Raw genomic sequence first — 27,781 nt, forward strand, 5'->3', positions numbered from 1 at the left:
GAAAGCTGAAGAGGCTGTTTTAACGTGGAAAAGACAGGAACCAAGGTCAGAAAAGCTTCTTTGATATGGCTACATGACAGATACTGTGTTAGGACAAGAGGGAAGCCACAGCAGCACTGTAAAACAACTCTCTCTCCCAAATTTCATTCTGCTACACAGTATGGAGAATGACACTGTTGGAAACCTTGCCACCAGAAACAAAGACAGTTTGCTCAGAAAGTACTTGAAAAATAAGTGAAATTCCTAGGGGAGGGGAGAAAACTAATTGAAGACATCAAAAGGTAGGTGACTCAGTTGCTGAAGTATAAGCTTATGATGATTTAGATTGAACTGACTAGAGCCTGGGACATGCTAATCTCCCTCTTCATTGAAAATAAGCTTACAATAAATGTCTGATTTTTAGATGACTCAAGTTTTATGGGCAGCTTCTGTCATAAATCACAAAAGATTGGTTTATGCTGCCGTCAAAAGCTGTGTAAACAACAAATGTAGTATACTGCTACACCAAAATTAGATCAAATATAACTACTCAAGCTTCTATTGGACCTTTGGCAGCAATATAAGCTCATATTTCATCTTTCTGTGCCCTAGTTCCTTATATGCAGAATGGAGATAAACTTTCTCTCTTTGTTAAACCAGCAATTTTATATGGACAAACAGTAGTGAGGGAGATCCTAGTCTCTTCCAGTTATATGAGATGCATTAATTGTCAGATTAAATAAAACAAAGTGAGAAATCAATATACATTGCACATGGGATGAGTAAATTTCTCATTACTTCACTGGCCAAGCTCGTGTTATAAAAGGGAGAGCCTTGTAATTTGCTTAATGTTTCTGTAGTCATCAGTTCCCACCTTGCTTGTGTTCAGCCTGATGCTTTCTTTTCACTTCACAAACTGCAATATTACTAACACCTAGTTGACTGCATGTTCTTGTAATGGAAAAATCCTCTGTCAGGTCTTAACTTTTTCCTTGAAATTCCTCCATTCCTCCATGATGCCCCTTTCCTGTGTCACAGTGTCATTCTTGTCTTTGTATTACAGTGTCCCACATCTTTGGATAAAATACTCCACCCATGGCAATCAAGATTTTGATTCAATTTACATGCCTTTGTATTTAAATGTAAGGAAAACAAAACCAATAAAAAAGAAGAGAAAAAGACAGATGAGGCAGAGTGTGACTTCATTATTTAAACAAAACAGAGTTTACTTGCAGACAATGATGTTCCTTTGTTCTCATTCACATCAAAATAAATTACTGTTTTCTTAGTCTTTTCTAATGACATTGTTTGTGGCAATGGGCAGTCTCTTATATTTATACATTTGAACAGTGGAAAGACAATGAGACCCTATCTCTAAAACTTCTAGAATTATCTATTTCCATAAAACATAATTTAGCATATTTTAACCATCTGTGTTTGGCCATACTGCTATGGGGTTTTTTTTTCTCATATTTCAGCATATTCCTGCATTTGTTTGAAGAGTTAGGCCATAGATTTGGAATGTGAGTTTTCTTTGTATTGCAAAAGTGTAAAAGTTTTTAAGCCCATGTATATTTGTTGTTTTCAAAAACAGGAGACTTAGAGAAGATTGAGATGTGTCCCTCTATTCTGTGTTTCTTTAGCCAGAACATCCTCAAATAGGTAAGGATTACTTTAAAAAAAGCCGAATTCTTTATTTATATATATTTTTTTCCCCACTGTAATATCATTTGGGAAATGCCATGGGTATTTCAATGGGTCTCTGCAAACCTAGCAGAGTCACCAACTTCACTCTGGTGCAGTGGGATAAGAGCAGAGGTGCTTTATTGCTTAGTTAAGGGAACACACTGAGGTGTCTGGGGCCAGACACTTCTCTGCTTCTCTCACTTTGTTTTCTGAAGCTTAAAATAGAAGAGATTGTGTATTGCTGACATATATGTTGGCAATCACAGTGTGTCTAACTTCCAGATGTTGGGTAAGTTACCTCTTAGCCATGGAAAAAATAAAATCCATAAAATATTTATTCAAGTGCCTTATTTATAGAGAAATCACAAAACATACACAAAGTTTACTTCAGGAATTAAATACTTAATGGTTCAGGATTAGACATTTTTCAATCTCTGTTGCCTCCCTTTGTGAAGATCTTTAGAGACTGTACTGTGCCTCTTGCACAGAATCAGTAATTGCCAGACTTAGCCATTTCTTAGTAATTACCAATAAGATAGCAAGTTCCTCCAGGCAGGGATCAAATGCTGTGGCCTCTTCTGGGAAAATGCACAGGAAATGCTTGACTAGAGAGATAAAAAATGAATACAAATAGTCATAAATAATAAATACTGGTAAATGCCAATTTTGGGAGTAGCCATTTATCTTCTGCAAAACCATGTAACTTCTGCCAGCTACAGCAGGATGACATCAGTTTGCACAACAGAAAGTCAGAATTCCATGACAAAAAGGACTCATTTCACCCAGTTTTCCTGCTCTACTCATCACCTACACATGAATACAATGCTGCAAGAAGAGGAAACTAGTTAGTTTTCTTGGTAGAGATATTCAACACATTTATAGACATTCTACATCACTTGGGCCAATGACCATGCTTTTCTTCCTGATTCCAGTATTACACAAATAACATCTTGCTTGCCTCAGGTGCAATGCATCCATGTGTCAAAAGCATCTCAAAGTTGTTGCTATGTGATGAGGAGCTCACTGTACAACTCTCTGTACATTCCCTGAGCACCAAGGGTTCTGCAGCTGAAGTTACAGCCTCTGCTGCTCTGATGTTACAGTAATGATGCACAAAAGTGCAGCTGTTATCAACTCTCTGAGCACTGTCAAAAAAATGTTATTTTTGCCCTTTTGTCTTGTTTTGCAGTGTGACTATCTGGAAGAGAATGCAGGGACTTGAAAGGGATTAAAGGGTCTCTTCCTCTGTAGTTTACCTAACAGCAGAAGACTATTACCAACCTAGGATATGACAAGCAAGCCTTAAACCCACTTAAGGCAAATCAAAAGAGTGTCCTGCACTCTTCAAAGACTGATTTAAACAGAAATTTTTTAAAGTTAAAGAAAATTTCACATGGACTGACACATATATTTCCACTTTGCACCCAGGCAATTTGAAACAGACTTGGTGTTAAACACAAAACCTGGAGTTCTTAATGGCGTTCTGACAGGTAGCATTTCTTAGAACAGTTTGAAGGATACTTCCATAATAAGGGTAAGATCCTCCAAATTTCTTTCATCTGGGATTTAGTTCATGTGGCCTATCTACATTTTCCAAATGATTGTAAGCATTAATGCTGCCAAAAATAGTTGTGAGCAAGCTCTGTGCTACAAATCAAAATTGTTTCATGGAATAAATTGTTTTATTGACACAGTGCTAATTTACATTAGGCAAGGACTTGTTCTTAGGGTACTGCTGGGAGTTTCTATCTGACATGATCTGAACTCCTCTTGATTTAAGTTAGGTTGGTCAGCCTGGGTCTAGACAACATGTGAAATGATCACTGCTGTTTTTCATGGGGCTTTGATGACGACTATCTGTGAAATCAAATTCACATGATGAGTCTTCATTTATGTGTTCTGCTTTGTGTAAAACAACTCAGGAAGGTTGTGGGGCTAATGGAGAATGGTCTGAGGTGAGTAACATGAGTTTAGAGGCCTTGAGCCATATGAGCTGAGAGGGAAGATTGAAGAAATCATTACTGCTTAGTTTAGAAGGACTGAGTGACAGGAGACAAACACACATGGAATATAAGAGGGAATATAAAGGGCATAACCCTCAATCATACCTGCTATGGTTAGGAGTTCAAACACTGGACATTAGAAAGCTGATGAAGGGTAGAGATGGTGAGGCACTGAAATACTTTTTTGAAATCATCATTGGATAGAAAATCATCATAGGATGGAAAAAAAATGGATCAGGAAGGGTAAGACCATATGGAATCTTGCCCTTCTTTACGTGATTTTTAAAATTTTACTTTATTTATGTGCTGCAAGCTCCTTCTCCTACTTTTTTCTACTTTGGCATTTTTTAATCTGTCTTCCTTTCCAAAACTTGCAAGTACAGCTTCCATCTTTAAAGAGACACATGGACACCCTCTAGATTCTAGTAAACAGTCAAAGAGTAAATGCAACATTTTCAGCCATCTGATCCACCTTTCCTGAAGTGTCAGCACTCAAGATCTTTTCAATGTTTTTTTGTCTTCTCTATTGGCTGTGTAGAGAGGCACAGTTTGGCTTCCTCACTGACCTGACATGCACTGAATGCTGGAGCTCTGGGACCCAACAAATGTTTTTCATTATTATTGAAATCATTGACAAATGGTTTCTTTCTCTCAGTCTAATTTGCCTTAACATAACTATTGGATATTTACTCTCCATATCAAATAGAATAAAAAGCAGTGTAGGACACTCATAGTGTGTAATCTCTCCCTTTCTTTGCCATTAAGGAAGAATAAAAAAGAGGGAAGGGGAGGGGAAAGGGACCAGGAGAAAACTTTTGGAAGAAACTAACCTGTTATATTGAATTCTTCTCCTTATGTTTTGAGAGCAACCTTAGAGATACAGACAGAGGAAATAGAACAAAAACCATAACTCATGTTTGTAAATCTTCTGCTTTCAAAATATTTTAAACTATCTTAACAAATCACATTATTTTAAAGCTCCTTATAGTTTGAGATACATGACATACATGGAAGCAAAAAAAAAAAAAAAAATAGACTATCAATAAATTTTGGGCTGAAAAAGAGTGGATTTCAATAGAAGAATGTAAATTTAAAACTTACAGTGCAATGGTATAAATTATTTACTACATAAAACAGAAATAGTAAATATTTCAACACATTTTAACAAAAAAACATGACAAGTAGAAGACAAAAGATAATTTCTTCATTTGGGAATGATGTGTCAGAATAATCAATAAAAGTTCATTGCATTGCGTATGTCTTTTCACAAGTGGAATCTTTTTAATCTATATGCGTGTGTATATATATTATTAGTGGAAAAAAACCATGCAAACTATTAAGTCAAGCACAAAAAATATCAAAATACAGCACTGAGGAATTAGAAGTTTGGCCTTGTCTCTTATTGATCCCTTGTCCATCTGGCAAGATCAGCTGGAGAGCCATTATTGACATTATGAATTGCCATTCATGGTACATTCCTTTGAAGGGCTGTCAGTAGATCCTGCCATATCTCCCCATCTTATGGAAATACATTCCCCAGTCTCCTTTCAGCACAAGGAAAAGGCTCATTTCAAAGCAGACAGCAGAAGGACATTTATGGCCCAGGCCTCTAAATGAGTTCTCACCTGCAGGACTCTGCTGCAACCCACCAATCTTACACATCATTATACTCTACAGGGGTAATGTCATTCTTCAAGTGTTAGTTATTAAATTTTGTTCAGAATAGACATTCTGAGAGTACTGATTTAATTATATTTTTATGCGTTATTATATATCTTTACTGAATCTGAGGGTTGTGGAAGATTTAATGTTTATAGGGTGGGAATTCAAGAGAGAAAGATGCATTGCTTGGAAACCTGAATTCAAATGCAAAACTAGAAAAAAAACTGCAAAGCCCTGCCAAAAAGGGTTTTGGAAAGAAAACAGAAGACTACCCCAGTCTAGGAAAGCTGGCAAAAGGAGCAGGCCAAATAGTTAAAAAGTCTCTTCTGTCTGTGTTATGCAGAAAACATTACAACTTCTGGGTCAGTCTCCTTTCTGACTGAAAATTAGGCTCCTTAATTTTAATTGCAAACCTTTGCTTTGGTCTATTGTGACCATGAATTTCATAGGCTAGTCAGACATTTCCTTTTATCAGCTCTAATTTTCTCCTTATCCTCTACTCTCTCAGATTCACCATGCCATGTAAAATAACAGCTGCAGATACTATTGACCTGAATCTAATATTTATACACAGCTCCATGCAATTAACTGTTTAGCACATCATGTTTCCTCATCCACAAGTGGCAGGTTTGTACATTACAGCTGATCTCACACAGTCCCAAATTCACTGGGTTGTACCCTTGAGTGTCTGTTCTACATGGGCATTAAGGAGGAAGGTATTTTTAAAGTGTGTTTTTTTCATTTTTCAAGCAGCATTATCACTTGCAAAATAGCTTTTATACAGAGTTATAAATCACTTTAAATCAAAATCAGGCCATGGCAAAAGCTTGTCATCCATACTTAAGAAAATATTACTTATTTATAAGCCACGGAATAAATAAATGCACTGCAAAAAAAATCCAATCAGCACAAGAATAGCAGAAATGAGGATCACAGAGAAGTAATGAGACAAAGAAGGGCTCTCATATTTCAGAACCTCAGCCAGCCTCTGCATTTGCAAATGTAGAACAGTCCTCAGTAAGGGAAAAACTTCACATAACATTGGAGTCTAGACTAGCTACACTACCAGAAAAACACTGTGCTAAAATAGCATCACCTCCTGCTGAACTGCATCAAAAGCCTCCACGAGACATAAACATTACAATAAATATGACTATTAAATTAAAGAGTGAAATGGAGAAAGAGGGAGGAGTGCACCCTAACAAGCACAACGAGGCTAAACAAACTCCAGCCCAGCTGAATGTCAGGGCACCCTGATGAAAAGCACATGCAAGATGAAAAGGCATGTAATGAAGTCATTGCTTGCAGTTTATCAGACCTCATAAAGGTGGAAAGCTGAAAGTATCCCACACCAAAGTAACCCATTGCATTACAGAGGAGGTGAATAGCAGAGCTGCTTAACTAATGTATTGCACTTCAAAGCCAGCAGCCAGCAAGAGGCATCATTAGGCATCCATGAAAGGAAAGGTGGGACTACACAGCAGCAAAAACTGAAGAATCAACAGAAAATGGATTACAGCTATAGGTACCATGAGATTTCTGTAGACTCCTCTGGAAAAAACTTACAAATGCAATAATTCTCAATAAATACATGTCCATAATTGGATTTGCCAGTGCAGCTGCCTCTTCTGTATTCTGACTTCTCTATTTTTAATGTGTGCTAATTCATTACTACTACCAAACAGCTGAATTTTATTCCTACATTTTAAAGAACCTTGATGAAAGTACAAAACTGTTTTATTTAAACCACATTTTTAACAACATTCAAGGTTAAAAATACTCAAAACAATATTCAGTGTTATTCAAATAGCCCCTCTTGCTACTCAATGCTGTGTAAGGAGGCAGCCCTGCCCCAAAAAGTTTGTTATCTAAGACACAAGGTAAGAAGCAGCTTCCAAGAGAGAGAACACAAATATTAATTGTCTCATTACCTATCTCCAGACAATAGAGTTGCAGCCCTTGACAGCTGTATTGAAGGCATCATAGCAAAAGTAATTTCAGGAATCAAAATTAATATAAACATGAGAAGTGTTTACAGAGAGATAGGGTAGCTTGTATCAGAAGGGATATTTAAAGGTCATCTAGTCCAAGGCCCCTGCAATGAGGATGGACATCTTCAATTTAGTCTCATTGCTCAAAGCCCCATCCAGTCTGGCCTTGAATGTTTCCAGAGATAGGGCACCCATCATGTTTCTGGGCAATCCCTCCTATTTCTTTGCCACCTTCATTGCAAAAAAAAAATCTCCCTTACATCTAATCTAAACCAACCCTCTTTTAGTTTGCCATTAACTCTTGCCCAGCCTTTGAACTGGCTTCCTTTGTGTGGACACACAGGAACAACCTCACCTAGATCATGATAAGTATACAACAGTGCGACACATAATTGAAAATTCATCTGCAGAAACTTCAGTCAACTATCATGCAAACAGAGACATTTGGGACAGAATTCAGGTAGAAAAAATGAGATATATCCCAGTTACAGCTGAATTTATCTCTAAGGCTTCAGTGACTGAATTGCTAAATCTCTGTTGAGGATGGCAGGGGTTGAGATGCTTGACTCACAGAAGACACCTGAATGGAACACACCTCATTTAGATGTCTGAGCCTCAAGCTGAACTCCACCCCTGCAGCAGGATTTCATTGACTGAATATGGGCTTCTAGTGCCTCTTAGAAATTTCAGCTTCCATACAATACACCAGAAAAGCACAAGTGACTGTCCTGAGTTCTGTGCACTTCTGTCATTCCCACACAAATTTTTTGGATACCCCTAAGAATTTCAAATGACAAAAGCTGATGTTTCAACAACCAAAACCACTTATGTGATGCATTAAATGCCCACTTCTAGAATGCAATGTATCCAATCCAATTTAGATGTCTACCTCAAGATAAGTTGAAAAAGGAAAAAACAGGAAATTAAAAAAAACCAAAAAACTTATAAACTATTATAATATTCACATTTTAATTTACATGTTTCAAGTTTCCCAGTGAAATACCAGCTACTGTTTTATACATATTTTAAGCTGTATTGAAAATATTAATTCAGGTTTATTGAAAAAGTTACGATGTTGATATGAATTTTTTATTTTTTCATTTTCAAAACAGACATTTGTCAACCTGTTTCTTTGGCAAATGATGCCTATATGATCAACTTTTGTGTTATGTGTCTGTCATTCCTTTTTCATTCCTGCAAATATCTTTAAAACTTAATTTTCAGTTTCAAGAATCTAGAGCGGAAATATCTCACGGCTATAAAGGACAAAGAATTTTCAGTAAAAGGGAAGTGATCTAAAACAGTGAACCTGCTGTGGAAATGTTGAGAAGTTTTGATCAACAACAAAATCAAACTACTTCAGACAATCCATACCAGCAAAAGGTACAGGAAAAGCATCAGCTGGAATGGACACTTTATTAGAGAGAGAAACTTTATTAGAGACAGCCTTGAAACACAGAGCCAGAAGGCTACAGCCATCAGAAATCTATTTTTACAAAGCTTTAGAAAAATAGAAGTTGTTTGGTAAAGAAATTAATCTGTAAGATACTAACATAAGTAGTGTTTCAAACACAGTTAAATGAAGAAAACCCTATACAAGAGAAAAGAAGGGGAAAGAATCTCAGATATTTAGAAATAATCAGAAAGAAGGATTAATAATACCTTCCAATGAACTTCCTGGTAAAGAATGGTGGGGAGAGACTTGAAGCTTAATCATGTTGTAGCAAATTTCAGTTTAGAATGAGGAAATTGTGACTCATATTAAAGTGCAAGACACTGAAGTACACACAGGACACAAAAATGTTTCAAAATGTGAATTATCATTTGCATTTTTGGTCTTCTAGGGTTTTTAAGTTTACAGAACATCAATAATATTTCTGAGTGCTGTTGACAGATATCAGAATTATAAAGGAACTTTAACATCCAGATTGCCTTTCATCCCCTCTATTTTTATATCTGCGCTACTATTTATAAGTTTGAGGTAATCAACTGGTCAAGATTACCACAAAAAGTAAAGACAAAAAAAACCACCAAAAATTACAGCAACCAACCAACCAACCAAAAAAAAAAAAACCAAACCAACAAACAAAACCCCAATAAAACAACAAACAAACAAACAAACAAACAAGCAAACAAAACTCTAATAATTTATTTTATGGTAACTGTATTACTTTGGAACAAAGTGCCTTTCAGGAGGCAGCTTAGACATCTATCTAAACAATTTACTGTGTATGTCACCTCCAGACTAGCTCAGGAAATCAACCAGTTGGTAAATTTATAGTGAAAGCCAAAATATGGTCCAAACAAGAGAAATGTGGATGAGAAGGAGAAAAGGCCAGGTGTGCATACAGCTCTTGGGTGCACAGCTTTGGAAATAGGTGCTTAAATTCTTACTAAGTTCTTTTTATCATATTTGCATTTTTTATTGGATGTAGCTCAACGTTTTTATACTCTCATACACTAATCTGTGCTACTTTAAGATTATTAAAACTAGGAGACACCAATACAATAGATTTGGGATGGGAAGGGATTCTTCTTTGTTCATGGAATGACAAAATAAAAGAAAATGTTTAATAAAATGTAATACTACATGTTTGTTCACATATTCATCATTGTGAAGAAGTGAGAAGTAATTTTGTTCCATTCCTTTTCCAGAAAATTCTTTTCCTCTTTATGAATAACTTTATGGCAACACAGAAGCCAACAGAAATTCTGCCATCATTGAAGTATCACTGAAATCTATAACATGTCTAAACTCTCTTACTAAATTTCCTGCTATATACAGTTTATGGATACACACACGTTCAGATCTATATATATCAGAAAGTTAGCCTTGGAACAGCATCTCCCTGATTCTGTGAAGTGCTTTACTGCTTAGTCTTTCTGGTTTTGGACAGAATCCTGTGCTTCCTTTATTCTTTTTCTCTTTAGGGCAACAAAGAAATAGGCAAGAATGTTGTAGCACATCCAGACATAGAAGAGGAGTTTTTCTTCCTGTCATAGGAAAAAAAGCCCAAACATTACTCAGTAAGTTCTACCAATTACTTGTCAAATATACAGTGAACTTTGCAAGTGAATGTCTTTATCTCTTTAAACCTGATCAGAGAAAAATTGGATTTATTAAGCAATCAGACACTTTCTGATAGTGCTCAACAGGAAACAACAGCTGGCTAATTTAAAGTCACTGATAAAGCTGCAAGATTTAGTACAAATTAAACAACTAGAAGAATTCTGTTGCATAAAGTCATGAAGCAGTGAATCCTTTTCTCTTTTACTTAATTTCTAATCCTATTTAAAATCTGCTAGTTTTACAAACAGAACCCTGGTGTTTGGAGAAACCAACTGTAGCAACTGAAGTCTCAGTTTCCCTTAATGCTAATGAAGTCCAAGTCCCCTACAAAGCTCCACACTTCCCAGAAACCTCCCTATACCACTCACAATTTACCAGGTGTACGAGGAAGCTTGTGTAGGTATTCCCAGGCACAGGAATCTACATTTCCTGCTGTGGAGCTCCATAAGGCTCCCTCCCATCTGCCCTTTTCTCCAGCCTGTCAGGGTCCCTCTGACTGTCAGCACAACTGCCTTGTGGATCATCTGCTCCTGCTTTGTACTTTCTGCAGATCTGTGTTTCTGTGTTCTATCCCATCATGTAAGGCACTAATAGACAGGTTAACTGGTACTGTCCCCTGTATCAGCATGATTTCCCTGTTGTACATCCTCAGTGACTCCTCCCAATCACCTCCTGTCCTTCTCACATTCAGAAATGGCTTCCAGAATCAGTCCCTCCATTACCTTTCCAGGAACTGAAGTGAGGAGAACCAGCCTGCAGTTCCTTGGATACTGTTTTTTCCCTTAGGGAAGATTGGATTGACATTTTTTTTTTCCACAGTTTTTTTTTCCCCACCTGACACAGCCTTTCAAATATGATCAACAATGATATCTCACTGACAACACTGACCTGCCTCAGCACCAACAGATGTGTCCTGTTACCTAGCATGGACTGTTATATCTCCAGTTTCCTGACATGACTTGGTCTCTTTCCACCAAGAGTCAGTTTTCCTTATTCCAGACTTTCCTTTTGCTCTCAGTGACTGGGGATTCCTGAATCAGTCTTATCAGTAAAGGACTGGTTAGAAAAGCTACTGAATTTCTTGTCATCAGGCATCCTGCCCCCTTAGCAGCAGATCCACATTTTCTCTAATCTTTTTATTTATTACATCCCTCACCAGCTCCACCTGGGCTTTGGCTTTCCCAACACTGTCAATGCCCCTTACATTCCTTCAGGATAACCTGTCTCTCCTCCCACCTTTTTTATGGTTCCTTTTTATGTTACACATGTATAGGATCTCCTTCTTCATCCACACAGGACTTCTGCTATCTTTGTTTGACTTCCTGTAAATCATGATTATTGTTCTTGAGCTTGCAGGGTGATGCTCAAAAATCAATTGAATCTCCCAGGACCCTTCTTTCACCCATGACTCTCCCACAGGATACCTCCAAGAAATCTTTATAGACTTACTGGGTAGTAGAAAAACAGAAGGATTCAGAATTGTTGCTACCCAAGGGATAAAGACTGAAAAAGAGTGCAGTTAGACTTTATGAATCCCAACCGTGGCAATATTCAAGGCCAGGCTGGATAAGGCCCTGAAAAACCTGGTCTAGTGGGAGGTGTCTGTAATGGAGGGGTTGGGATGAGATGATCTTTAGGATCCTTTCCAATACTTACAATTTTATGATTGGAGCTTGCCTTGCTTAGCTGTCTTGGTGGTGATATGTTTTCTTCATTTAATACAAATATTATTTCTTAAACTAATTAATTTTGAGGCTGGGGAAAACTAGGTCACTGAGCATCAGAAATCTTATTTTAGCTCTCATGTTTCTGTGTGGAGGCTCTAATGAGTGTGTTAATATTGATTTCTTCACATTAGAACCTAGTTCTTGTTGCCAGTCAAGTTCTGGCAGAAGAGTTGCATTATTATTATTTTTTAATTATGCATTTTAAGTATGGTGATTGCCTTTCTGAGAAGAAAACAACAACAAGAATAATAAAAGATTAGGTACCCAAATACCCTAAGGTGATTATGCTCAGCAAGAGACACATATAATTGTTTATGAACTGTAAAAATGTTCCCTGCTCCTAGATCATGATACTGCAGCAGATATCCTGTTATGGGGTAAGTAGCTCAAATGTTAAAATGATAATCAAGTGTGTTATCCATAGAGATGTTCCAAGGCCAAGGACCTGAAAAATACTGCAGTGACTGCAAGAGCAATGGCAGTTTAATAACAATGCATGTGCCATTTCTCAGCTCAAAGGAGATATTTGTTTAAAGAACAAAGTGTGTTGAATCTGCAGGGAAATTAAGCAGGATCAATGTCTCTACAGTAATTCATCTCTTCAGTTACAAAGAGAGTGTTCTACATGTTAAAATATACAGAAATAAATAAATAAATAAAAAGGAAGTGAAAAGGAAGTGTTCCTGTTTTTCTAGTAATTAAAGAAGGAATAAAGATACTGTCTAATCACATGCTTTATGGAGAAGGTATTTTTTAAAAACTGTGAAAGTAAAATAACATCATTAACTCTGTCCCTGATTTAGAGAAGTTTTGAGTATATCCTTAACTGTAAAGTACATACTTATGGTTCATTTGCTTTGTAGGGACAGAGCCAAATAGCTAATTGAAGTCAATTTAATTCCATGGTTAAGGTAATTTGTTGATTCTTGACCTACATGAATGCTGTGATATGAGAGTCAGAGAGGGCAAATTAAATACAATGTTGAAGAAGGAAACACATTTTGTCAGATAGCCAAGGAATTTTTCCGAATTAACAATCCTAAGTGAACAGTGGCAAAAGGTTTTGATGCTTGTGGAAGACAAGAAGGTATTTTGCTTCCACAATGGATAAAGAATATATAAGTAAACCATAAGAAAGCTGCTGTTATATTTCCATGGTCCAAAAATCAATTTCTCCCTTGTTATGCTTATGGAAAGTGACACAAGAGGTCTTTGGGCCTTAGCAGCCATATGACCAAATTTGAATCAAAATGTGAGACTTTCTGTCACTTACTCCTCTTTCCTTACTTATTTCTTCAGCTATTTAAAACCCTAAAAATCACTCAAACCAAGCCAAACCCAAAACCAACAGGCACACCCTGACACTGCAGCCAGCCAGCCATATGCAAAAGAGTTTAAGAGCCATACATTTTCACAAGGCAAAATACAAAACCTTTGCTGTCATTTTGGGACTTTGGATACTTCTAATGAATGAGCAAGAATATCAGAAATCTGACTACACAAAATAAACTCTTTTTTTTCTCCCTTCTTCTTACTATCACCACTTAAGTTTCTCAGGTTTCAATGATGTCAACAGACAAACAGGTGTAAGAAAGACAATGATCCTAAAGAGTCATCTGACAAAAAAACAAGTTAATATTGGGCAGGGTGTCCAACTACTCAGCCCAGCTAATACTAGCTAAGCTACCATTATAAAGAAGCAATGAAATACAAAAACTACACTAAGAACTCATTTGAAGGTAAGCTGAAGAAGAATGTGTATTGAGGCTTATTAGGGAAAATAAAGATGAGTCCTTAAAACAGAGATTACTTGTAAGAGGGTTCCTAAAATATCTAGACTGGGGGTTCAGTAGGAAGTGTATGAAAAAAGTATTTGTACTCAGGAACAAGAGCAACTCACAGGCTGAGGAAGCCTTCACATCCAGTGCCTGCAGAAGAAGGAATGATGTTTTATCTGTCATATTGGCACACAAATGTCAAAACCTCACTCATTCATTGCTGAGTCCAAGCTCCAGGGCAGAGCTTTAAAGGTCTTTCATGCAACTGCACACAGGGCAAGGCAGAGATAACAAAAATCACAAGAAATACTGTTAGCAGTGAGCAGACCATAGAGCCCAAACCACCAGAATCAGTGGCAGAATTATTTTCAATTTATTTTCAAAAATATTTTCAAATGTAGAATTCTTATCTACAGCAGTTTTCAAAGTTGGATAGAGAAAGAATCAGTCAAGTGCTTTAGTGAACTATATTCTTCTTTCCTCATTATTTGCTTTCTTTAAAGATGTTCACATACCTGATGTGACTTTTTCTCCCTTTCTATGATTCAAATAAGTTATTTAAAAGGAAAAGCTTTTCTCAGACATAGAAGAAAAAAAAATCTCATGACAGTAAAAAAGACACACAAAAATATTCTGACACATATGCAATCTCCAAATATGAGGTGAGCAAAATACTGCTAGGTCTATGAAATTATGTAAACAGAAATCCTAATTAACTCAGACTGGTTTGTTGACTCAACTTGGTTTGTGTCTTTGACTATGACAACATCTTGTTTCTAGATGTTTTCTGTAGTCTAGATATTTCATACACAGTGCTGCCATTAGTAAGGTTTAGGTTGTGACCCTTACCCTCCCTGCACCCAAAAAGTGTGATAATGTCCTGGCATTCAGACAATCACTTCTCTAAGATCAGTTCCACTGGAATATCCTCTGAATTAACTGAATTGGACTGGCGGTTTCTTTATATTTCTGACACACCATTTATGCACAGAAAATTCTGTTGAAAACATTATCCTCTGGGAGATGAGAGCAGTTAGTGTAATTCTCTTTACTAAAGCAGTTTCATACTGACCATGCCCTACAGTCACCAGAGACTCCTATTCATAGCAATTATGAATGGTTGCTTTCAGAATCTATTATCGTGGTTAGGAATATGAAGTTCCAAAATATGTCCTAAAGTTATAATTTAATAACACAGGAGAGGGAAAACTATGAGACAACCATAAGCAAAAAATCTACTGACTTCTCTAGAAGTTGGAAGAGATTTAAAGGTTAGAGTACCATCTTCTGAAGCACTAGATCTTCCTTCTTCCCATTTTGTTCAAGAGAAAGTTATTTCCTCCTCGTTCCTACCTCCTGCATCCACTTACACTGGCTCCTGGAGCCAAGGTCTGGGTAACTCATGGGGGTACAGTTATAACTCTTTAGTATATATGGAACTGAATCAATATTTCCTGTCCTGGAAAGCTTAAAAAAAGTCAAAATAGCAATTTTGATTGCATTAGCATGATACCATCATTCAGGCTGTGACAGGCCTCAGCAAAAAAGGTTAAGCTTGGCTTTTTACTTACCCAGTTTTTGCAGACACTACTGGTCTGAGAAGTGTGGGGTTGCTATTCATACTGGAATACTTGTATTTGCTTATTGAAAATTTGCATGAATAATTTAACTATAAAGTAACTCCTAAATTTTATGGAAAAGTCTCTCAAGAAGGTATGAATTTCAAGAAAGACATTTTCTACAGAAAGCAAGAGACAAATTCAGGCCTTGTGTACTCCTTTGATTATGGTTATAAAGACCTCATGATACTTAGTTTTCTTCAATTTGCCTTGCTAGCATTTGTTTTCAAACCAGATCCAAAGTATAAAAATTGAAGTCCTGCATAACTTTACTTTGAACAAAGCCTCTCTTCAGAAACCTGTGTTTTCCCCGAAGTCCTTTAAAAGAAAAAAAAAAAAAAAAAAAAAAAAAAAAAAAAAAAAAAAAAAAGAAAAAAAGGGAAAAAGAAAAGCCTGCCATAGTAGGCAGTTAAATCTCAGTATCCATAGGAGGCTATTTCAACTGCACAGTAGAGACTGTGACATGTAAGGACTCTAACTGCCATTTTTAAGACAAAGATTGATGGAAAAAGGAAAGAAATGTCACAATGGGAGTCCATTCTATTGACAGGAACAGCAACAATAGAAATAGCTGAAAGGGAATGCATCAGTTGCCACCGTGGGTTTTTAAAACTATAATCTTTGTCAGTTTGTGTGTAACAAGTGCTTCAGATGCTTTGCTACTCATCAAGAGCTGGGCTGGAAGCAACCACAAGACCCAGCTCTGAGCACTCCACAAAGTGGGGTGGAAAAGGCAGAATAGAAAAATGATGGGAACAAAAGATGACTGAAAGGATACCATGCAACTAAACACCTCTGCTCAGTCCTAGCAGAGTTGTGCTCAACTGTTTTCTTTAGTATCTTACTGGTTTTCTGTTGTCATATAACCCAATAGGCAGCTCAGCCCCACTGTTTTGGTCACAAACCCAAAACACAGCACCACATGAGCTACTGTGAAAAAAATCAACACTATGCCAGCCAAAACAAGTACAATCACTTAACATTGTCTGTCTTATTTATTATCCAGTCATCAATAGCTCACAGCTATTCACCAATAAAATCATGCCTGTCCGATTTTCTCAGGCAGTTCTTATTCCATGCTGTCTTCATCCTCTCACAAGGCAAAATATTCCCATTCAAACTATTCTATGTAAAGACCATTAAACAAAGGCCTTAACCTTTTCTGGTTGTTTTCACAACAAAGAGAAACAAAACTTTGAGCAAGTGTGAACAAAGATAAGGCTCGGAAATTTCCATGGACACCCCACTGTCATGCTCTGTCTAAGGCATTATTTTCATGGCTAAAGAAATGAAAACCTGTCTTTTCCTGTCAGAAGAAATAACAGAAGTATCTCAGGTAGACAAATAATGAAATTCATCATAGGCAAGAGCTTCTAGAATTCTTAAGACATAACAAAGCAAAACTTGCATTACACTCAGAGAACAGCCTTCCTTTCTTCTTCTCACCAGATAATCTGGTGATTCTAAAACCAATACATATAACAGTTTAAAAAGGATTTTTTTCTGCAACCATTTTTTTTCTGCAGTCAAGCTAACCTACCAATTTCTTCCGCATTTTCTTAGTACACAAATTCCTAAAACATTGCAATGAACTTAAATGCAAATCTTAATTTTCTTAGCATTCATGGTCTGATAAAAGTACTTATAATCCTAGGGATTTGTAAAACACTGATTGAAACCCAGTCAGTTTTTATCAGTATCAGAGGTATTATTAGCTTTACAAATACTCTTTTTCTTTATCTGTGGCTTTTTCTGTTCACCAAAAACTACTTTAGTACTCCTGCTATTCTTTTAGAATGAAAACAAGTCCAGAGAGATTTCATTCAGTCGTTATAAGTATAGGAATGTTGATTTTTTTAATGTTGAATGCCATTGCTGAATGTTACAAGAGTGTGTTCATTCCTCAAAACCTGTACTAGCCATTTCTTAAATACACAAACACACTCTGAAAACATCTCTCCTACACTTTATGGGTTCCTCACTAAATCCAAAGTAACCCTCTTTTCACTTTCAAGAACTATCTGCACTGAACACCACCAATTTTTCCATGCTGCAAAGATGAGTTTTTCAAGGTTGAAGGTGACCAGTGTAACAACTGAGAGTTTTAGTCCTCAGATTATTCCATTGCTACAGAAAATATTTTCAAAATTTCCCCTCTATGCATTCCAGATCCTGATTCACTTTAGCAATCAGTATTTAATTATTTTTATACAAATGCCTTTTTTACTGTGAACATTAATTACTTGGGCACATTAAATAGATCTCATCAAATTTAATTTCTGCTGTCACTTCTTTTGTATCTGCCCAGTGGTACAAAATACCAGAGAGAGTTTGAGCTACAAAGATGCTTCTTAGCCTGTGGTTGATATTCACATAAGTAGTTCTTGTATATCCCTTCATAAGCAGTTCTTTTATATTCCTTCATGTAAATGTAATCTAGCAACACAGTGTGCAGAGTCAAAAATTTTGCTGGATGTGTCAAGGCACAGCTACCTCCCAGCTAAGCCAATAACTTGGCTCAGATGGAAGAAATTATTTGATGTTACTGAAAGGTCTGCTCTGAGAAAGTCACCAGTAACAAATATGAGACCACAGATCTAACTAGGCTTACTTAGCACAGTGGTGAATTTCAAATGAAATAGAATCTGTTTTTTTCCATGACCATGAAACATGTACCAAAACAGTACCAAGCCTCTAGGAATGTCCCCCAGATTTGTCCCATGGCTGAGTCATAGATGTATAATGTCCACAGCTAATTTGTAAAGCAGTGAGGCAGGAAAGCAAATTTCTGCAGCTGCTTGATTCCAGAACTCTTTTTCTATGGCTTGCTATCAAATTACTTTGGTTTTATAGCTTTGGAAGTTTATCCCTTTGGTCCTTATCTCAGTGGGAAGTGGTAGCTATGCCTGCACAACAGCTAACACATCTCTGCTGATTGGAGGAAGTTTGTGTGCAATGAGGATCTGCAGCTCATCTTTAAAGCCTGAGTCTGACAACGTGCATCAGGGACTTGCTGCAAATAAGGGAAATGGAGAGTGCAAATAATGAATCCACCATCATGCATATCATCAAGCTTTTTCTGCCAGGAATAGAGGAAACCAGAGGCACAGCTGCTCCAGTCTTCAATTTTTGTGGCATTTGTGGAGTGTCCCTATTTCTTAATTTCAGAAATTCCCCAGTGACCAACAAGTAGCAAAGACATCACTGGAGACAGGATTTGGAGGTTAGTGAGGAGAGATTCAGCAAATCATGAGCAGCTAGTGATATAGATTGGAAGCCCTGTATTGTTTACTGCACTGCCAGGTGTCAACTGTGATTCCAGTTGTAAATTTATATTATCTCAGAGTAAATGATCTGATATGCAAAAATCTAAAACAGCTGACTTCATTAGAATAGGGCTGATCTCACAGGAGTGAATTTTATACACAATGCAGGATTATTTTTTTTAACTTGGCGTGCTGGAGGAGAAACAAATCCTGCCAACTTGGAGTGAAAATAACCAAAGAGAACAGATGTACAGCAGCATATAGAAGAAATCAACACAGAGAGCAGGGCAAAATACTGGAAAAAATACACTGATTGGGAAGTTGCCACATCTGGACCTTTAACATGATAAATTCACAGACATTTCCACCCTCCTTGCCTCCTTAAAACCAAGCAACTGACCAAACAAACAAAAAATAAACAAAACCCCTCAAAACAAAAAACAAACAAAAATACCCCCTCCCCCCCCCCAAACAAAACAAAAAGGGAAAATGTAAAAGAAAGATGAAGAAAACATAATTTTAAAAACTTTGCATTTTTGGGTAGCTGTTTAGAGTCTTTGAGTATAACAAAGGGAGGATCAAAGTTCTCTCTGATTTGGTTCTTCTGTAATTCAAAGGTTACAAACTGGGACTCAACATCTCTGCTCTGTTGATCACTCATGGATATATTTCCTTCTGCATTCTTGATCCCTCTGGACCTCAGCAACCTGCTCTGCAGACATTTCACTGAACTGGATAAAAGCATACGATGGATTTCATTTTTGAACTGGCTTTTTTTTTTTTTTCTGATGGAAAAGAACAAAGAGTAGGAAAAAAATCTTTAAACTGCTCTTTGATTGAATGTATCTATTTTCATGTACACTCATAAAACCCATTATCAGTTTAGTCAGCACCCCTTTCACTTCCATTTAAATCTAGTAGTTGCTCAACAAAGCATATTTCTTGACTTTTTTAATGTGTGAAGATACTCTGGCAGAAACACTGGCTTTACAGGTGGTCTTTGTCCCATATCTCCCCTGTACTGCAGGTGCAGTCAATTACTGAGCATGGAGCTGGCCCTGATGCTTGCCCAGAAGAACTCAGAATTTCTTCCTTTGTGAAGAAAATAATTTAATTTCTCTCAGTCATTCCATAAAGAAGAATAATCAACACATTTTCAACCTCTCAAATGTACTTGGAGATATGAGGATGAGAGCAGAGGTTATTCTCACCCTTAAAAGAATTAATTGCAACTGACTTGGAAAATGGCTACAGCAACAGCAGTCAGGAACTTCCCAGTTTTCTGTTTTTCTTTAATTTCTTTGGCTGTTGTGACAGATGGCAGAGGTGTGTTATAGAGTGTGTGTGTTACTGTGATAAACTAATTCAGTCATGTGTAAAGTTTTAGTCCAAGGCACATCAACTGAGACGGCGATGTATAATTGCTTTGCAAATCCCATTACAAGGGGGAAGGATAAAGCAGGTTCTCTGACTAATAGACTTGCAAAAATCATGAAGTCTGATTGAGGCTCATTAGAAAATAAAGCTGCTCAGAGAGTGGGAAAATAACAGGGCAACTCCATGGCCCCGTGGTACACTGGGCATGTGGAGTGGAGTAAGAAGGATCTGCTGTCCAGTGGGAGCTGAGAAAGATTCAGCTCCTCAGAGGGAATGTTCTCAGCCTCTCCTTGCTGATAATTCCCATTGCTGATAATTCCCATAGATCATTGCAGCAGCTGCTGCACAGATTCAGGCTGGATCATCACCACTTCGTAGGATACCATGGAAAATACTTGACATTGTGTTCTTGGAGCTACAGTGAGCATTGCTGTTGGGCTCTTTCACTTTTCAAATGTAGGTCAGCCCCTGGCTATTCTTGCTTTGCTTCTGCTTAAGCTATATTTCCTCTCTTTTTTATCTGTTTTGATTTTATGTTAAAACATCTGACAGGAAAGACACTTTCCTATTTTTTGCTATGTCTTGCAGTCAAGATATTAGAAGCTTATTACTCCCTTAATGTGGCAAAAGCTGAATCATCTGATTTGAGTGTGTTATTTTTCTTGGTAATGTCTTGTTAAAGTTTGTGCTAATGTCAAACTTAATCGGGCCCCATAGTTTTATGCTGTAAAGTGTGATTATCATTGAATTTTCATACCAAAAATTTTGAGTACATCATTTAATATTCAGTTTTAAACACTTACTTTCAGTGGAAGACAGAATTTTAATCATTACAGCCTAATCCAGAAAGGCACATTTACAATAGCTAGAAGTCCTGCAGGAGCAACTGAAGGAAAGGCATATTTCATAAATCAAAATTTTAATCTCGGGTGTCTGCAACAAATTACCCCTGGCCTCACTACATGGTTCTTCTTGTGCTGAGCTGTTAAATGGTCTGAATTGTGAGCAAAACTGCTGGCTACAAACCATTTATAAGTCTGTCCTTCAGGCTCTGGACTTCAAAGCCCAGTGTATCCCACACAGTACCTTTAAGTCTTCAAATCAACTGTCATCTCCATAAAATAGGTTTTCTACAAACTACAGAGGTAGAAATTAAGTTTTGATATGTGCTTCATAAACAACTTATGTTAGACAGACAGCAATCCCCCTCAACACAGCTGCTGGTTTGGTGCAGAAAAACAGAAGGAAGGAAAAATAGAAATGTGCTTAGTTCATGTGTGTGTGATGCAGTAAGAGCAAATTAAATAAAAAGAAGGAATGAATAGGTTTGGGACATTTATGTCTTCTTACAGTTAAGCCAACCATTAATCAGTAAATGTTTTCAAGGTTTTTCTATTTGTATTGAAAATCCCAAATTAAAAGTAGAATCACCTTGGATATAATGAGTCTTGCAGAGTCATAATGGAACATGGTGAATGTTTTAAATTAGTGCAGAGTTGAATATCTATTCACAGGCATATTGTGTGGTTTCAGCTCAAAAATCAAGCTAAATACCCATGGTGCCAACCAAGGCCTTCTTTGGGGCTTTAACTTAAGTTATGCTTCCAGGGTGAGGGTTTGTGAAGACCTGAACTGACTGTGCAGGCTGCCACCATCACTTTGAACCAGCTGTGGGGCAAAATCTGTTACAGCTAAATAAATTTATTCACTCCAGTCCAGCACAGATAAGATTTTAAATTGTTATACCAGAATGGATATAAAAATATAGAGTCATAGAATGGTTTGTGTTGGAAAGGATCTTAAAGATCATCCAGTTCCAGCCCCTCTTCAATGGGCAAGGACAACTTTGCCCAGGACAGGTGGTTCAGGTGGGACATAAGAGTTGTTATCTTGTCTGCCCATTATGGCTTAAAAACTGTATTAGAGGAAAACCAAACAAATTTGACTCCACTATGTACAAAATACACACACACACACACACACACACACACACACACACACACACACACAGAGGTATGTCATTGATTAGATAAAGCAATGCAACAACATTCAGTATCTCAGCTGAGTCAGATATTTTAAATTTTTCTTGCAAACTGTTTAATTAATAATAAAGGGATCTCAGACTCTCAAATTTTGTTCACTGTCCAGCCCAACCCCAGAACCAGACAGACAGACAGAATGAACAAATAAATTAGTAAATTAATGAAAGATGTATGCCTGTGCAGTGTATATCCCTCTATGTTTACAATTTTCTTTTGATTGCAAATGTAATTATGTCAGACAGAGTTTTTGAGATTCCATTCTTTAGAAACTAAGTAGGTCCTGCTTGTGGGGTTTTTTTCCACCCCAAAGGAAGCAGTCTCATTCCATGAAAGTGCCTTCAAAGAAAAAACTTTCTATCAAAATCATTTATGCAGAACAAATTTCAACTGTTTCTATTTATTAAAGTTAACACAATAATAAAACTCCCACACCAACAGTGCTCATTAGAAGTTATTGCTTAACTATTATTTTTGTCACTACAGCTGTCTAGGTGCCTTACAGGAAATGACTCATCTTTGCTATGAAGAGTTTCAATTTCCAACAGGCAAATCCCAGCAAAGGCAGGGACATGGAAATAAGAGGAAATACCACAATGAAAGTAATGCCACCATCTTGGCAAGGATTATTTTTTTTTTTTTTTTTAGTTGGTTCAAAGGCATATTCATTAGCTCCAGGATCAGTCAGGTAATGCCTGTCTCTGTGAAGGAGACATAATCCTTAAGCATGTTTTGGAAGAAGTGTATTTAAAAAAGGACTTGTTGGATTTGGAGAAGAAGAGAAATTGCATGTCAGACTGAATCAAGAAAGTGATTATCAGTGTAATTGTGCCCTTCCCTAGGGATAACAAACATGGTCAGGAGATGACTGGTCTGATAGCCTGGGAAGGAAAATAGACAAGAGTCATTGGTTCATTTTCACTGTAAATGAAGCTTGACAGAAGATCTAAGACCTCTCAATACATCAGTGTGAATCACTAGGCCATAACCAGGCTGTTATTAGCTGGTAGCAAAGCTTTCCACTAAGTATTCTGATGCTGCTTTTATCTGACAGATTGAATAGGACTGTAGCAGGACTGGAAATAAATCCATGACTTCATAGCTAGAAACAAACCTTTCACCAAGACTTGATCAGAGTTAGGCAAAATCCAAAGTTCTAGTTTGTTTCAGAGAGGAATTTGTATTATGTGTTAACATCAAGGGTTTTGTGGGAACAAAGTCTTTATTCTGAGTTAAAGAAACAGCTGAAATAAATGTGCTGGCCTTTGCTTAGCTGAGCTTCAGGCAAAGTGTGGTGAGAGGCTGAAATCCAGCACAGATCCAGTCAAGGGGGTTTATGTAGGTGGGGATCTGACCTTACGCAAAACTGTTTGGCTCTTTTATTGCTAAGTTGAATATCTCTCACCAACCTGCAAACTCCTGAGAATAAAACACAACTAATTCTGTGTTCCCCAAGTCTCTCCTCACAGTGTGTCACAAAGACATCCATACAACATTTCTATTGGCAAAGTGCTTGGCTCCGTTCTAAATATCATGTCATGACTGCTCCTAGGCTTAAATCCTGCTTTCAGAAAGCATATCTTGGTCAATAAATAAGGAAGAAATTAGGAGTAGAAAAGATTAATTATATGGAAATGCTTCATCTATGTTTCTTATTTTAACAAGCAGTTAATCAGCAGTGTAGCATTTCCTGGAAGCACGATCAAGTTTAATTTATTAATTTCTTAATAGCTTCCAAAAAACACTGAAAGTAATTAACACCCTTGCTACTTCAGATTGATGATTTTTAGAGCCGAGTGAGTTTGATTGTCTTGAGAGGGAACAAACCTGGTTCTAAGAATGGATGCATTCAGTTAGAAATCCAAGAATTACTGACTGGCTGGTTTATTTTCTGACTTGGAGGGAAAACAATTGCAAAGATGAAACAAGGCTGGGAAGACTGGAGGCTTGACTAAAGAGTAGATGAGTGGAATATAGGGATAGAAAAGACTTTATGCAGAAAGAGTAGATGAGAAGAGAGGTCTCTTAAACAAAATTGTAGGTCGTATTACTTTGACAAACAGTTAATGTATATTTTCAAAACACACCTAAACAACATGAGAGGTTAATTCTTATTTTAAACACTAAATGGATGGAGAGGAGTTTATTTCAAAAAATTTTGAGGTTCTTTGTTCCATAAAATCACTGAATGTTTAGAAGTCACCATGTATTATTGTGATTTTTATACCTTTTAATAAAATAGGACTTGCATCACAAGTTGGATTATTTTTTTTTTTCAGTCAACTGCAGAATAAAGTCTTTATTAACTTTAAACATACCAATTTATGCTTTAAGTCTATTTAAAAGAAGTGGAAGAAATTATATCAAAAAGAAAATTCAAGTGAAATGAAAAATATTAAAAAACAAATAAAAGAAGCCCACTCAATTGCACACAAAAAAAGGGACCATTATTAAGCAAATCACTTCACCTTAAAAACAATCTTCAAGCCCACTGAAGTCTAACGAATTGTAAATTTAGAAATATTTGCTGAATCAGGGCCAGATATATCAGAAGATACAGACTGTTGATTCTCTAACTGAAACCCAAGTGGTGTTTGTGGTTCATGGAACCATGGTAAGTGGTTCCCAGGTGGTTCATGGAACCTTTTAATTACAGAAAATTGTAGTGTTCTCTGAGCCTTATGAGCTGCTGTTGACCATATTCAGGAGGTGGATGAATATGCATTCTTGGACTGGGACCAAAAATTTTAAAAACCTAGAGAATGGAAGAAAAAAGTGTGTTGATAAGAGATAGCATTAGGAATATAGACTAGGATACTCCACATCTACAGGTTAGCTGTATATGATGTCCACTTTCTGTTAAGACCTCTCTTACTGCAGGAAATCTTAGCTTTCATTTTCTTTCATTTTATTTCTCTAGGGCTTTTTTTCAGAAGATCTGTGAACTTGTAGTCTTGGTTTTGAAAAATATTTAATAGATTATAAGAGATACTCTACTACTGTGGGTTTTCCTTCTGTCCCTCACTCACATTGGACACACAAAGTCCTTTGTGAATCATCAACTGAAAGTCAAAGTTCCTTGGCTGGAGCAAAAAGCGAAAATATCTTTTTTGTTTCCACATCAACTTAATCTCAGGGAAAGGTTCCTGTCTTGACAGCACTGCAAACTAATGGTCTCTCCTCATTCTTGCAACAGACCAAGCACAAAATGTGCCATTAGGAGCCTTCAGTTACTGCCTCAACTTTGTACTTGAAGAATCAATTTTGACTGGAAATTACAGAGCAGTCTACAAGTATGACACTCATCTTCCTTGTCCTTAACCATCAAATATTTTGCCACCCCTAATAAACTAAACCAAACCACCAGACTTTACAGTCTCTACTGCTCTCTGCAGTCTGTGTAGAGAGAAGTTTCTAGCAGAGGTATCCAGTACAGGTGATCTGTCATTTGCCAGTTTACATCTTTCCCCAGTGAGCCCAAACAGCCCAAACTTGAACTCCACTTAGTTGTAGTCTAAAATCGCCTTTTTTTACTGATAAAGAGCATGGAATCAGCCCACATTTTAGACTGCATTTATAATACTGTCTACTTTTGTCTTCCCTACAAGCTCAGAGGAGTTCAGTGGGGAGCACTGAGGTCAGGGTTATAGGACTGGCCAGAGAGAAGGGGCTGAGGGACTGGAGGCTGCTCATTCTGAAGAAGGAACAGCTGCAAAGGACCTGGGAGCCAGGAAATCATGAGCAGGTCACCGGGAGAATAGAGCCAGCCTTCTTACAGCCTTGCAGTTCAGATAATTTAAAGGGAAGGACACATATATGTTTGTATCAGGGCCTCTCTCCCATGACCATAAAATGACTTCGTTCAACTTTTAACTTTAAGCAACGTTTAATATTTCCCAGGTACTTACTCTCTGTGATTTGCTATTCTACCTTAGCAATCTAAGCCAGTTTTATTTAGGAACAAAGGTTGCTGTAGGAACCTGCTGCTTCACAAAAGAGAAAAATGAGGGTTTCTGTGACAGCAAGATTGTGACAGGAATGGCCAGACTGTGTCTCAGAGTGAAATTGTGAATGAAAAATGCTATTAATAGCAAACTAAATTTCTTTGGAGGGTGCAGGGTAATGATGCCACCGAGGATGAGTTTCATTTAGGAAATCTGAGTTTAAATGGCAAAGAAATTTCTTCAAAGCTCATTAATTTGGACAAATTTTTGTGCTGAGATCCTGGCTCAGACCATGACACAGAGTGTGTCATATCCTTAACTATCTAAAAAGCTGTAGGTTCCAAAGTTTGACATTTACGTGCATATGCAGTAGATGGAAGGTATAATTTTCCAATTTAAAGACATACTGGAAATCAGATTAAGAAAATCTCATCCCAACTGTGGCAGTCACAGGGAGAACACAGATGTTCAGCATTTACAGAATAATATTTCTGTTTTAAGGCATCAGTTATTCCTTGCTAAGTACCCCAAACCAACACATTTCCATTGCTTCCAGCATATCCATAGCAGTTATCAAATTAGGATCTGCACCATTCATTTCAAGTGCTGGCTTGGCATCAGTGCTTAGTGGGCAGCCTAATAGAAAGGCTATTTGCTAACAGATGCAATTGGTTCTCTAATGTACACCATCCAGTTTTATTCAGCATTTACCTGCCTCAGTTATCTTTATGCAGCTCATTCACAGATGCAGCAAACCATGCATTATTTCATTTAACTGAAGGATCCATTTATCCCAGTCCTACTGCCAAATATGCACAGCATAGGAAATGCTGCTTTATTATTGTTAAGGGGGGATTTGTTTGTTTCCTTTTTAGACTATTATGATTGTAATAATTTAGGTTTTTCTTTGAAGAATCTAATATTTTACAAAAATTAAAGGTAAAATTATTAAAAATTAAAATACAGAGTTCAGAATACTGGTTATTTCTGAACTGCACTTTGTGTAGTTATCTGCACTTTGGCTCTGTGGTGGGTTCAACTTGGTTGAACATCAGATATTCAACAAGTTACTGCCTCTATCATTTTCCTTCCATCAACAGAACAGGGAGAGAAAACACAATAAAAAGCTCATGGATTGAGACAAAGACAGGGAGATTATTAACCAGTTACCATCAAAGAAAAAACAGACTTGAATTGGGGAAGATTAATTTAATTTACTGTAAATCAAAATCAGAGTGGGATAATGAGAAATAAGATCAAATTTAAGAACACCTCTCCTCAATCTCTCCCTTCTTCCCAGGTTCACCTTTATTCCCAATGCTCCTGCCTCCTTTCCTTGAATGGTACAGTGGAACTAGGAATGGGATTGTGGTCAGTAATAATGCTCTTTCCCATGGGATACAATCCCTCACAAACTGCTCCAACATGAGTCCTTCCATGGCTGCAGCTCTTCAAGAACTGCTTTAGGGTGAGTCCCTCCAGGGTGGGTCCCTCCCCAGAAAATCTGTTCCTGGGTGGGATCCTCCCATGGCCACAGGTCCTGCCAGGAGTCTGCTCAGCCTGGGCTTCCCATGGATCACATCCTCCTTCAGGCTCCCCCTGGACCCCCAAGGCTGCAGGCACAGCTGCCCCTCCATGGG

At 37.3% G+C, this 27,781-nt stretch overlaps 1 long non-coding RNA gene across 1 annotated transcript; it reads left to right on the forward strand.

Annotated features, from left to right (window-relative positions):
* On the forward strand, nucleotides 1–27,464 carry LOC306799083. The gene is made up of 3 exons (XR_013773527.1): nucleotides 1–281; nucleotides 3,094–3,199; nucleotides 27,442–27,464. It is a non-coding gene; the product is annotated as an uncharacterized lncRNA (long non-coding RNA).
* Nucleotides 27,465–27,781: the final 317 nt, after the last annotated feature.

The sequence above is a fragment of the Erithacus rubecula genome (assembly GCF_903797595.1).
Source record: "Erithacus rubecula genome assembly, chromosome: 3".
Lineage (NCBI taxonomy): Eukaryota > Metazoa > Chordata > Aves > Passeriformes > Muscicapidae > Erithacus > Erithacus rubecula.